At 40.0% G+C, this 14,692-nt stretch overlaps 1 pseudogene; it reads right to left on the reverse strand.

Moving 5' to 3' along the window:
• Positions 1-11,987: 11,987 nt before the first annotated feature.
• On the reverse strand, positions 11,988-12,653 carry LOC123948804 (annotated as a pseudogene).
• Between the last annotated feature and the right edge of the window lie 2,039 nt (positions 12,654-14,692).

Below are 14,692 nucleotides of genomic sequence, written 5' to 3' on the forward strand. Positions count from 1 at the left end.
TTCTTCCATTCCATCATTTCCCTCCATACTTCATTGTCATTTTGATTTGCATTTCCCAAATAGCTGGAGATGATGGAGCAGTTTTTTACGTGCTTATTGGCCATTTATATGTCTTGTGGAAAACTATCTACATAAGTCCTTTGTCCGTTTTTTTTTTTTTTTTTGGTTATTTTTTTAAAATTTTCTTTTCAGCGTAACAGTATTCATTGTTTTTGCACCACACCCAGTGCTCCATGCAGTACGTGCCCTCCCTATTACCCACCACCTGGTTTCTCAACCTCCCACCCCGCACCCCTTCAAAACCCTCAGGTTGTTTTTCAGAGTCCATAGTCTCTCATGGTTCACCTCCCCTTCCAGTTTCCCTCAACTCCCTCTCCTCTCCATCTTCCCATGTCCTCCATGTTATTTGTTGTGCTCTGGAAATAAGTGAAACCATATGATAATTGACTCTCTCTGCTTGACTTACTTCACTCAGCATAATCTCTTCCAGTCCCGTCCCTGTTGCTACAAAAGTTGGGTATTCATCCTTTCTGATGGAGGCATAATACTCCATAGTATGTATGGACCACATCTTCCTTATCCATTCATCCATTGAAGGGCATCTTGGTTCTTTCCACAGTTTGGTGACCGTGGCCATTGCTGCTATAAACATTGGGGGTACAGATGGCCCTTCTTTTCACTACATCTGTATCTTTGTCGTAAATACCTTTGTCCATTTTTGAATTGGTTTTTGTTGTTGTTGTTGTTGTTATTGTTGTTGAATTGTAGGAGTTCTTTGTATAATCTGGAAATACATCCCTGGTACTGTATATCAGATATATGATGGGCCAATGTTTTCTCTCACATTATGAACTGCTTTTTCAAGCGTACTATATTCTTATTTGCTAAATCTGGCAAATCTATGTGTGTGAGAGTCCTTCTGCACCAGTGTTTCTCAACTAGGGGAGTTTGCCCCATGGGGATATTTGGAAGTGTCTGGAGACATTTTTGGAAGTGATGACCAGGGAAGAGTGCTGCTAGCTTCTAGGGATAGGGGCCAGGGATGCTGCTAAATGTTTTATGATGCACAAACAGCCCCAGTAACAAAACACTACCCAATCCAAGAAGTCATGGTGCCAAGTTGAGAAACTCCGTATCTGCTGCTTATCAGCTAATCACCATCTGGGATCTTCGGAGTGACAGTGCCCCTGATGACACAGCTCTTGCAGTGTTCCTGGGGTCCTCTGAGACTTTGTTCTACTGCTGTTGGTAGGGGGTAGAGACACTGTGACAGTGGGAGGAACCAGATCACAGTGAGGCATGTTTAGAAAAATACCTCGCTCACTTTTTCCATGGAGGTTGATGGCTATGAACTTACTCTGGCAGCTCTCAAGGACCAGATCAAGTTTTATTTCTGGTAAGAAGCATCCCAGACAAAAGAAATACAGTAATTCCACTTAATACATGGGAGATACATTCTAAGACCCCCAGTGGATGCCTGAAATCACAAATAGTAACTTACCCTACATATACTGTTTTTTTCTTATACATACATACCTACAATGCAGTTTAATTTATAAATTAGGTATAATAAGAGATTAACAACAGCTTATAGTAAAATATAACAATATGCAATAGTAAAAGTTTGTGAATGTGGTCTCTCTCTCTCAATATTACACTCACCTTTCTTCTTGTGATGATGATGTGAGATGAAGCGAGGTGAATGACGTAGGTACTGTGACCTAGTGTTACATTATTATTGACCTTTGGACTATCTACCATCTGATCATCTGCTTCTGGACCATGAATGACTGCGGGTAACTGTAACCATGTATTAGAGGGGACAACAGTATTTATTGAGCACCTATTATAGACACTTTCATAAACAATTATTTAGTTTAATTCTCACAATGACCTTGGAAAGTAGGTATCTTTTCCCTTTTACATATGAATAAATTAAGTTTTAGAAAGGTTGTAACTTTATGTACTTCTTAGATTGGGCTGCCTTCCCCCCCACTTTGTACTCGCATGTGTAGCTTATGGATGGAAGAATAGTAGAAACATAATGAATATTTGTCAGGTAGATGAAAGTTACATGGAAGAACTTGGATTTGCCTTTCTAGTCTAAATGCAGGCTTTTTGAGAGCCAGGATCATTTGCTGTAATTTTTTAAATAGTACCTTGAGTAGTTAGTAGTTTATTGCTAAGGATGTAATGAGGGTTCTTTAAGTACTTGGTTCTTTGAACTAAAGTGAACTGAGTTCTGTTTTTTGGAGCAAATTCATGTCTTTGGAACCTGATTGTTTGCCTTGTATGGGCCTTCCATAGATTCAGAGTCTCAGAGCTGACAGATAACTTGGAAGTTATCTACTACAGCATCCTACCTGATGGCAGGAGATCCTCTTTAGCAGTGGTTCTCAAAGTGTGGTCCCCAGATTAGTGACACCAGTAGTCCCTGGGAATTTATTAGAAAAGCAAATTGTCTGGCTCTCATCTAGACCTACTGATTCAGAAGCTCTGGGAGAGAGCTGAGCGATCTGTGGCTTAACAAGCTTCCTAGATTTCTGATGCAGAGAAAGTTTGAGAACTTCTCTATTGCAATCTTGGTAGTATGATCTCTTTCTTAGACCTGCCCACTAATGAGTTTCACCATATTATCAGATTGTCACTCCATTTTCATATCATTTTAATTGTTAGAAAATTTCTTCTTATTTTGAGCCAAAATCCACAGTGATTTCTACACCTTGTCTTCTTCTGCATTCTGGAGCTAAACAGAATGAAGTTTAAGAGATTAAATGTTTCTCCACACAGATAAAGATAGGCATTATTTATGAAATACAAATCCAGCATTAGGGCAATGGGGGTAGGGTGGACAGGAACAGCCTGGGTTGCAACTCATCTTGGGTGATTTGTAATGTGGCCCAATCCCCTAAGGACTGCCTAGGACCAGATCAAGGCTCCAACATCACAGCCGGCATTACATTACTGGCTTCACAGGCTTTTCTTTCTTCTCATCCACTTGATTTCAGTGTCTCTAACAAAGCAGTACAGGGGGAAACTCTCAGGGGGTTTCCCCATCACCTGCCATGAACACGAAGCAACCAACACTTGACCTTACATAAAAGGGAGCCTCAACTTCTAGCAAAGAAACTTGTCTTAACACTCTTTGCCTGTCTTTTGCAGACTCTTGTATTCTAAGAACCTTAAGGATCATCTAGTACATCTCATACATATGAAAACAGAGGCCTGGATTACCAAACTGACCCTTGATCCTGGGATATGTGGTTCTGATCAGTTTTGTTTTCAGGCTATCACTTATTATCAAGACTTTCAAGACATATCTCTAAAGGCAAGGGAAACAAAAGAAAAAAAGAACTTTTGGGACATCATCACGATAAAAAGCTCCTGCACAGGAAAGGAAATAGTCAACAAAACTAAGAGGTAACCCATGGAAAGGGAGAAGATATTTGCAAATAACATAACAGATAAAGGGCTGGTATCCAAGATCTATAAAAAAGTTCTTAAACTCAACACCTAAAAAACAAATAATCCAGCCAAAAAATGGGCAGAAGACATGAACAGACACTTCTCCAAAGAACATACAAATGGCTAACAAACACATGAAAAAATGTTCAACATCACTAGCCATCAGGGAAATTCAAATCAAAACCACAGTGAGATACCATCTTACACCAGTTAGAATTGCAAAAATTAACAAGACAGGAAACAACAATTGTTGGCAAGGATTTGGAGAAAGGGGAACCCTCTTATACTGTTGGTAGGAATACAAGATGGTACAGTCGGGGCGCCTGGGTGGCTCAGTGGGTTAAGCCGCTGCCTTCGGCTCAGGTCATGATCCCAGGTCCTGGGATCGAGTCCCGCATCGGGCTCTCTGCTCGGCAGGGAGCCTGCTTCCCTCTCTCTCTCTCTGCCTGCCTCTCTATCTACCTGTGATCTCTCTCTGTCAAATAAATAAATAAAATCTTTAAAAAAAAAAACAAAAACCAAGATGGTACAGCCATTTTGGAAAACAGTATGGAGGTTCTTCAAAAAGTTAAAAATAGAGCTACCCTATGACCCAGCAATTGCATTACTAGGTATTTACCCCAAAGATACAGATGTAGTGAAAAGAAGGGGCACATGCACCCCAATGTTCATAGCACCAACGTCCACAATAGCCAAACCATGGAAGGAGCTAAGATGCCCTTCAACAGAAGAATGGATAAAGAAGATGTGGTCCATACATACGATGGAATACTACTCAGTCACTAAAAAAGATGAATACCCACCATTTGCATCGGCATGGATGGAACTGGAGGGGATTATGGTAAGTGAAGTAAATCAAACAGAGAAAGACAATTATATGGTTTCACTCATAAGTGGAACATAAGGAATAGCATAGAGGACCATAGGGGAAGGGAGGGAAAACTGAAGGCGGGGGGAATAAAAAACCATGAGAGACTCTTTTTTAAAAAATTCACCTCAATTTTAAAAAAATATTTTATTTATTTATTTGACACACACAGAGAGAGATAACAAGTAGGCAGAAAGGCCGTCAGAGAGAGAGGGGGAAGCAGGCTTCATGCTGAGCAGAGAGCCCGATGTGGGGTTGGATGCCAGGACCCTGGGATCATGACCTGAGCCGAAGGCAGAGGCTTAACCCACTGAGCCACACAGGTGCCCCTCAATTTCTTTTTTTTAAATTTTTTTATTGTTATGTTAGTCACCATACCATACGTCATTAGTTTTTGATAACTGTGGGATACAAACTGAGGGTTTCACAGGGGAGGGGGTGGGAGATGGGGTAGCCTGGTGATGGGTATTAAGGAGACCACCTGTTGTGATGAGCTCTGGGCATTATATGAAACTAATGAATCACTGAATGCTATAGCAAAAACTAATGATGTACTATAGGTTGGCTAACTGAATATAATAAAAAAATTTCTAAAACAGTTTTCTCGAGATATTAATTCACATGCCATAGGATTCATTCATTTAAAGTGTACTGTTAGAGCTAGATCCATAGTGTGAACAGAGAGCAGACCCCAGGGAGCCCTGAGTAGCCCCCCTGCCACCAAAGGGCTAGGTACCCACACCTAGGAGGAGCCACAGCAGCAGAAGGTGGCCCAGTCTCTGTGACAGCAATGGCTTGCAGTGTCACTGACACCAGCAGCTCACAGCCACCCACCCTCAGTGCTAACTGCAGACACCAAGCCCAGCACCACCCATAGTAGTGCAGGGAGCAACACCCAGGAGGCTCACACCAAAGGCGCCTGCCAGTGGGGACAAGAATGTCACCATGAGGAAGATTGTGGAAACAGCAAAATGGTTCCATGCAACAAACAGATATGGTTTCATCAACAGGAATGATACCAAGGAAGATGTCTCTGCATGCCAGACAGCCGTAAAGAAGAAGGACCCCGGAAGTAACTTTGTGGGGGAGAGGTTGCAGGGCCTGTGAGGCTTGATGTCCTCATAGGACCTTGTTGGTGTCCCAGTACAAGGTAGGAAATATGCAGAGGAGCCCATCCTAGCCATAGCGCAGGGGTCCTTCCACAGAAGTACCAGAATGAAGAGAGTGGGGAAAGAATGAGGGGTGGGAGAGTGCTCCCCAAGGCGAGGCCCCACATCACCCACCCTACCCAGGCTACCGATCCCACCTTCATCAACCACAGCACTCCACCCTTCCCTTGCTGGGGTAAGGGATGGAGGGTGCTGACAAGCAGGGTGCAGTGAGACCAAATACTGACGGGGTTACAGACAGTGATTCTCAGGGGCCCTCCCCGCCAAAAACTGCCCCAAGAGGACAAGCAATGAAAACATGGGGAATCAGAGATGAGACCCAATGTTGACAGTGCTGTACCTGCAAACATGAAGGCAGAGGCCCAGAAAACCTGAAACCACAAGATGGCATAGACACCAAAGCAGTCCATCCACCAGCTGGAAATTCCGCTGCTCCAGAGGGCAGGACGAAGTAAATGCCGGCTGGCCTTCCCCATGGGGGTTTTTCATCCTCCTACCAGAAGAAGTGACTATGACATTCCAGCAATAAGAAATGAGTGAAAGGGGCACATGGGTGGCTCAGTCCTTAAGTTTCTGCCTTCAGCTCAGATCGTGATTCTGGGATCGAGCCCCGCATTAGGCTCCCTGCTCCCTGGGAAGTCTGCTTCTCCCTCTCCCACTCCCCCTGCTTGTGTTCCCTCTCTCGCTGTCTCTCTGTCAAATAATAAAGAAACAAACAAATAAAATAAAATCTAAAAAAAAAAAAAAAAAAGAATGGAAGATTGGAGCCAAGACCTCAACTGTGTGACTTTTCTGTTGACCAGATGACTAGAACTACCTGCACTGTCTATGCCCCAGTGCTTTTCCTAGTTTTACCTCAAGATGTCTCTTTCTGGTAATGACCTGTGTGTTTTAAAGCCTGTTTTTCTCGTACATCTTTAGAGATTTTAAAATTGTTTCATATTTGGTCAAGTTGAAGTTTTAAGAACCTCATTTTAAAATTTGTAATAAAAGCTTATAGCTTGATTTTTTTCAAAAAAGTCAACAAATGGCAGGTACATGTTAATAAATGTCTTCAATAATACACAAGGGGCACCTTGGTGGCTCAGTCGGTTAGGCATCTGTCTTCTGCTTAGGTCTTAATCCCAGGGTCCTGGGATCCAGCCCCTTGTGGGGCTCTGTGCTCAGTGGGGAGTCTGCTTCCCCATTCTCCCCCCGCTCATGCTTTCTCTTGCTATCCCTCTCTCTCAAATAAATAAAATCTTTAAAAAAATAATATATAAGCAAATAAAACTGTTCAATGGTTTTTGACATATTACATTATTTTCTAAAATTTATGGTAATTAGATATAACAAAATTTGCCACTTAAACCATTTTTTAGTGTACAATTCAGTGGCATTAATTATATTTACAATGTATGCAACCATAACCACTATTTCCCAGAGATTTTCATTACCCCAAATACAAACTTAAATCTATTAAACAGTAACTTCCCATTCCCCCTCCTTCAAGCTTTGGTAACCTTTAATCTAATTTTTGCTTCTATGAATTTGCCTATTCTAGGTATTTCATATAAATGAATTATACAGTATTTGTCCTTTTGCATCTGACTTATTTCACTTAGCATAATAGTTTCAAGTTTTACCCACATTACAGTATGTATCAGAACTTCATTTTTTAAAATAGTTTGTTGTACTCATACATTACATTTTGTTTATTCATTTGTCTGTTGGTGGACACGTGAGTTGTTTACACCTCTTAGCTATTGTGAGTAAAGCTGCAATGAACATTGATGTACAAGTACCTGTTTGAGTCTCTGCTTTCTATTCCTTCGGATATAGACCCAGGAGTGGAAACTAGCAAGATCTTAATTGAAACACTTTTATTTTAAATTGGGAAATATTTCAAACATTGAGAAAAGTAGAGAAATGATAGGCATTACCAAACTCCTATGAAAATAAAATAGATATTAATGGTCTGCCATGTTTATTTTATTTTATTTTTTTTTTTAATTTGAGTGAGAGAGAGAGCACTTGAGCAGGGACAGGGAGAGAGAGAATCTCAAGCAGGCTCCCTTCTGAATGCAGAGACCAACATGGGGCTTGATCCCATGACTCTGAGATCATGACCTGAGCTGAAATCAAGAGTTGGACACTTAACTGACTGAGCCACCCAAGTGCCCTGGTTTAAATTTTTTTCTAAAGAATCAAAACATTAAAAAAATAGTGAAAGCGCATTCATTCCTTTTCCCTAACTTTACTGCTTCCCTAGCCACTATCTCAAAGTTTCTGCATATTTTTCCCATGCCTATTTTTATAATTTTACTATCTAAATCTCCATGGGTGATTTACATATATAAATGGAAAAAGCAATCTACATTATAATTTGAGGTATTTAAAATTATGCATAAATTTTGTAATATTGCAATATTCTTTTACCTCTTTTTTACCACTCAACATTATGTTTGGGACTTTATCCTTGTTGACATATTTGGTTTGTTAATTTTAATTGTCATATAATATTTAACAATATTTAATTAAATTTTAAAATATTCTGGGATTCCCTTATAACTATTAAGTTTAACCTTCTTGTTTTTATTTTTGTTATTGATATATGCAGATTTCTACTATCTTGTTTTGTTCTTTTTCATTTCTATGTTTAGTTTGAGTTTATTTTCTGCTCTTTTTTTTTGCCTCCCATTAGATAATCAAGCTTTCTTTATTTCCTTCCCCTCATCTATTGCTCCTGCTCTTTCTATTTCTATTCTTTCAGCAGTCACCCTTAAAATTTTAATATGCATACTAAACAAATTCTACAGTACCTCTTCTTTTGTCTTGAATAATACAGGGACACTAAGTGGCTTTAACTGATTCCTTCCTCCCATTTTGTGTTATTGTTTACTAGTATTTTAGTGCCATATTTTAAAAAAATGCCACCAAATTAATTATTATTGTTGATATCATTTCATTCAAAAATGCATGTTCCAATTTTCCTTTTTTTCCTCCTAATTTGCTTCTTACATCTCATTCCTTCCATTTGGATTCAATTTCTTTATTGCTGAAGTACATATGTTAATAGTTCTTATTTGTCTGAAAATATCTTTATCCTTTTGTGATAGTTTAGCTGGGGCTAGTATTCTAAGTTAATAGGTATTTTCTCTCAATATTTTGGAGACAACATTTTTTAAGAGTCTATTGATACTGCTGGGAAGCATGCTGTCAGTCTAATTACCATTTATGGTGATCTGTCTGTTCTCCCTGGCTACTTTTGGAATCTTCTTTATATCTTTGATGTTCTATGATTTCTTTTTTTTTTTTTTTTTTTTTTTTTAAGATTTATTTATTTGACAGATAGAGATTACAAGTAGGCAGAGAGGCAGGCAGAGAGAGAGAGAGGAGGAAGCAGGCTCCCAGCCAAGCAGAGAGCCCGATGCGGGGCTCGATCCCAGGACCCTGGGATCATGACCTGAGCCGAAGGCAGAGGCTTTAACCCGCTGAGCCACCCAGGCGCCCCTGATGTTCTATGATTTCTGTTACTAGTTGGAGATTCTGTGTTGTGTGAATGGAGGTCTCAATTTCCCATGAAAGATTTATATGAAGATCCATGCTAGAAGAAAGACAGCCAGCAGGAAAGCAGCAAGCACAAAGCAATTTCTTTAGGACAGATGGGAGAATGGGCAGGCCCAGAGGTGGTAATTGCACTAAAGCTACAGGGTTTTTTTCTTTGTATGTAAGTGGGGTCTTGGATTATGGACAGACTGATCTCTAATGGAGGCTCTTCCAATCATTTTGGGGGAGGTTCCTCCCACTGGTCATGAGGGGGAGTTTTTGACTTCTCAAGGTTTGTACCAGAACCATTATGGCAGCATTTTTCCATGGAGAAGGGGAAAAGCAATGCAAATGAATTGTAATGAGTCTAGAGGTTAGCCTGGGGCAGAGGTGTGAGAGGAGAGCCCACGTTCTGTACCTGTTGCTCTTGATCTGTCAGCCTGGGGAAGCCACAAGGTCAGGATGTTGTGAGCCACAGAGTCAGGATGCTGTGTCCCCAGGCTTCCAATGTGTAACCTGTTTATCACCACCCTTGCCTCCAGTTCGTGTCTAACTGCCTACTCTCAGGTTCAATACAGTATGCCACATATGGATTTCTAAAATTCTGTTTGGATACGTCATGCTCTTTTTCTGTGGATTTATGTCTTTCATTAATTCTGGAAAACTTCAACTATTATAATTCAAATATCTTTATTTCTTTCCTTCCAGAACATTTACTAGATATATATTAGAACTTATCTCTCTATCCCAAACATTCTTTCATATTGTTCATTTCATTATCTCTTTGCATTGCATCTTGTTAATTTTTATTTCCAGTTCTCTTATTCCTTTAACCTATTGGCAAAAAAAAGGACTCTTCAGACCCTTTTAAAACAGAGGGTCCGGGGCGCCTGGGTGGCTCAGTGGGTTAAGCTGCTGCCTTCAGCTCGGGTCATGATCTCAGGCTCCTGGGATCGAGTCCCGCATCGAGCTCTCTGCTCAGCAGGGAGCCTGCTTCCCTCTCTCTCTCTCTCTTCCTGCCTCTCTGCCTGGTTGTGATTTCTCTCTGTCAAATAAATAAATAAAATCTTAAAAAAAAAAAACAAAAAAACAGAGGGTCCTAGGGAAAGGGAAGGAAAAATAAAACAAAATCAAAGAGGGAGGCAAACCATAAGAGAACATTAACTATAGGAAACAAACTGAGGGTTTCTGGAAGGGAGGGTTGCTGTAGGGATGGGCATTAAGGAAGGCACATAATGTGGTAAGAACTGGGTTTATATACATCTGATGAATCACTGAACTCTACCTCTGAAACTAATTATATACTATACATTAATTAAATGAATTTAAATAAAATAACATTTTAAAAACTTTAAAAAACTTTAAAAAATATATAATTTCATATTATTTTGATATCACATGAGTACAAATTCCAATGTAATGCAAACATCACTATGTAAGAGACACAGCATTAAGGCATGATGTAAATCACCACCTCCTAAACAACAAAGGGTAATGGACATGTTGTCATATTCCTAGTACCTGTGTTATTTCTTATCCCAATACATAAACTATTAGGCACCCGAGAGCTGGAAGATTTTCTTGAGTGTAAACTTCAACAGCTTCTATTTTGTGTTTGATCTTATTTATTATTTTCAAAATTTCCTGCATTTTAAATCTCTTTATAACTTTTCTTTATCCATAGCTAAACTTCCTTTATTCTGTCATTATCCTAAGCAATTAGATATTAATCACATGAACTACTAATGTCCACAAATCTAAAAATCAAATGCAAAACTCTCCAGTCAGGTTGCATAAGATATGTATTTAAACACACAAAATTCCTAGTGCTCGGGCACCTGGGTGGCTCAGTTATTAGGTGTCTGCCTTTAGCTCGGGTCATGATCCCAGGGTCCTTGGACTGAGCCACGCATCGGGCTCCCTGCACAGTGGGAAGCCTGCTTCTCCCACTCCCACTCCCCCCTGCCTGTGCTCCCTCTCACTGTCTCTCTTGCTATCAAATAAATAAAATCTTAAAAAAAAAAATTCCGTAGTGCTTTGTGACTCATCTAATTTCTATTTTAGAAGAAGTGATGATTTTAGTTTCCATATACTGGACTACTTTTTAAAATGTATTTAAAAATGATTGATAGTGGGGTGCCTGGGTGGCTCAGTGGGTTAAGCCTCTGCCTTCGGCTCAGGTCATGATCTCAGGGTCCTGGGATGGAGCCCTACATTGGGCTCTCTGCTCAGCAGGGAGCCTGCTTCCCCCTCTCTCTCTGCCTGCCTCTCTGCCTACTTGTGATCTCTCTCTCTGTTGAACAAATAAAATAAAAAATCTTAAAAAAAAAGATTGATAGTAACTGGAATAATTGTTATTTTGTAAATTAATCAAGAATCCCCAAATAAAATGCTATGCTCAGTTCTATTTGCATTTAAAAATCCATCACGGGTGCCTGGGTGGCTCAGTTGGTCAAGCTTCTGTCTTTGGCTCAGGTCACAATCCCAGGGTCCTGGGATCAAGTTCCTCATCTGGCTCCCTGATCAGCAGGGAGTCTGCTTCTCTCTCTATACCTCCCCCATGCTTGTGATCTCTGTCTCTCTACCCCCACCCTCAAATAAATGAATAAAATCTTAAAAAAAAAAAATACATGAAGGGTGCCTGGGTGGCTTAGTTGTTAAGCCTCTGCCTTTGGCTCAGTTCATGATCCCAGGGTCCTGGGATTGAGCCCCACATTGAGCTCCCTCATGTGCTGAGCTCATGCTCCCACATTGAGCAGGAAGACTGCTTCTCCTCTCCTGCTCCCCCTGCTTGTGTTCCCTCTCTCTGTCAAATACATAAATAAAATCTTTAAAAAATACATGAAAATTCTGCACATCATGGTGAAGCTTATTTTCAATATGTAGTACTTCAATTTTGATGACATGGTTTGTTCTGACAGGTCCTTTTTCAGGCTGAACACTAAAATGGCAAATTCCTATAGATTTCCAAGTGGGCCTGGGGCCAGGGGTGCATACCACTTCCTTCCTAGTGATGATGGATGACTTTGATCTACATTTTTCTCCTGACCAGCATTCTGGACATGATGGTAACTATAAGCTGAGGCAGCTGTGTTGCAAAATATGAAACACCACAGTATCTGAAGTTAAATACTGTCAGCATAATTGAAAACCAGAGCTGCCAAAGAAACCACCAAGATTAACTGGACTGCTGTGTTTATGTTGCTGATGCATGTTGGTTTTCATTTAGCAGTGACACAGCAAGGATTGAAATACTTAGGAAGTGTTCTCAGAGTTGGAAGAATGCAATATCTGACATAAGAATGGTAGCAACCAATATTACATCTTTGAAATTATCATATAAATAAGTGAAAGTGGAGTAAGATCTGCAGAGTTCAAGCTAACATATAGGATGCTGGTAGGGATTTCACCCACAAGGGGACCAAGAACATTTTCCCAAGGTGATTAATAATTGTCCCAATTTCAAGCAATAAATCCACCCAGCAAATCAGTGAGCCCAATAGAATGAAAACTCTTAGTGCAATATCTGAAAATTCTCTAGTAACCAAATGGCCCCAAACTAGAGCCAAGTTGATGTTCTTCATTAACAACACATTTGGACTTGTCCATGGGTTTTCATTCAGGCTTGATGGTGCTAGTCAGGCCCCGTGGTCTGCTGGGCCTGCAGAATGAGGATCACCTTCCCTGTGCACAAGCAATGGCCCCTCCCAGGGGATGGATCATATCTCTTGTCCAGTTGACTTGTTCTCTTTTCAGTGTCTAATAAGCTATTTGGTGCATCCACGATTCACAATTCTTTTTCTTTTAAAAAAATAAAATTGTATTTTTTTATTTTTATATTTTTCATTTTTTTATTTCTAGAAATTCTATTTTAAGATATCTACCCATTGTTTTTCATAGTGACACCCTTTTCTTTGGGTTTCTTTCTTCATTCATCAATTTAAATATACTATGTCATATCTCTTAGGTTTCAATTCCATTGTCTCAAGTTTTTAGGGCTCAAATCCTGATATTTACTGTGTCTGCTGACTTGTGCACATGGTGATTTTTTTCCTTACATGTTTTTATATTTTATTACTTTTTGCTACAAGTTTTTAAAAAGATTTATTCATTTCTCTTAGAGAGATAAGAGAGCAGGGGAGGGGCAGAGAGAGAGAATCTTCAAGCGGACTCCATGTAGAGCCTGCCCTGACATGGAGCTCGATCTTAAGACCCTGAGGTCATGACCTGAGCTGAAGCCAAGAGTCAGATGCTCACCCTACTGTGCTACCCAGGTGTCTCTATTATTTTGTATTTTTTTAGTATGGGAGTGCATGCAAGAGTTGGGGGGGGGGCAAGGGGAGAAGAAGAGGGAGAATCTTAAGGAGGCTCCAGGCCAGTACAGAGCCTGATGGGAGGCTCCACCTCATGACCCTGAGATCATTGGCAGAGTCAAAATCAAGAGTCAAATGCTTAACTGATGGAACCACCCACGCATCCCTACAAATATGTTTTTATTGGAAATTGGCTTACTAAAAATTATTTTTTTCTTCCAATTTTTAATTTAAATACTAGTTAGCTAACATACTGTGTAATGTTGGTTTCAGGAGTAGAATTTCGTGATTCATCACTTGCATATCACACACAGTGCTCATCACAAGTGTCCTCCTTAATCCCTATCACCCATTTAGCCCAATCCCACCCACCTTCCTCCAGAAACCCTCAGTTTGTTCTCTGTAGTTAAAAGTCCCTTAAGGTTTGTTTCCCTTTCTCCTTCCCCTCCCTCCCCAATATCTTTTTTGTTTCTTAAATTCCACATATGAGTGAAATCATATATTTGTCTTTCTCTGACTGACTTATTTCACTTAGCATAATATACTTTAGTTCCATCCACCTTATGTGCTTTTAAAAATTGTGATTGTGAGCTCATCACTGATGAGACTTGCTTGTTTTTGCTGAGAGAAATCCTTGTGGCCTGGATTGGCCTCCTGCCAGAGAAGTTTTCCATTTAATTCTCTCAGAATTAAGTAAGGTATTACTGGCTTGGGATCAATTATTAGAAGAGTTCCTTGGCCTGGTGATTCTGAGACCATGAGAGTAACCAAAATGAAGTAACCAAGAGAAAATCAAATGCATGTCCTCATGAAATAAAGCTCCAGGTTTTCATATTCTCAACTGAAACTATTTTCTTTTTTTTTTTTTTCCTTACTTAGATTCCAAGCAAAAACAGGGACATTCTTTGTTGTCATTCGGTGCTGGTGGATGGATTATTATTATTTTTTCCTAGTTCACCCTTTTACTGAGCTTCTGCTTGTAGATGACCCTGGCTGTGTTTATGGGCCTCAGTTCTAACTTCTATTCTTTGCAGGACCAAGAACTCATTTTCAGTTCTCAAAAGGTGGTAAAATCCCAGTGCCTAAATTACTGGGTTCTAGCATTTTCCTCAGGAAGCCACAGGCTCTGTTCTCATCACTTACTCTTCTCACTACTCTCCTTCATACCTTTCTCTTGTTACTGATGTTTGTACATTTCTTCCCTTTTCTTGTGAATTCATCTATGCTTCTAAAATGTTATCTTTTTGGTCATAAATATATATAACGTTTCCAGGGTATGAGAGTGAAGGACTTTTAGGTAGTTTACCTCTTTCTTCATATTGCCAGAATTGTAAGCCACTAGCAAGTTC

The sequence above is a fragment of the Meles meles genome, chromosome 8 (genome assembly GCF_922984935.1).
Source record: "Meles meles chromosome 8, mMelMel3.1 paternal haplotype, whole genome shotgun sequence".
NCBI classification, from domain to species: Eukaryota; Metazoa; Chordata; class Mammalia; order Carnivora; family Mustelidae; genus Meles; species Meles meles.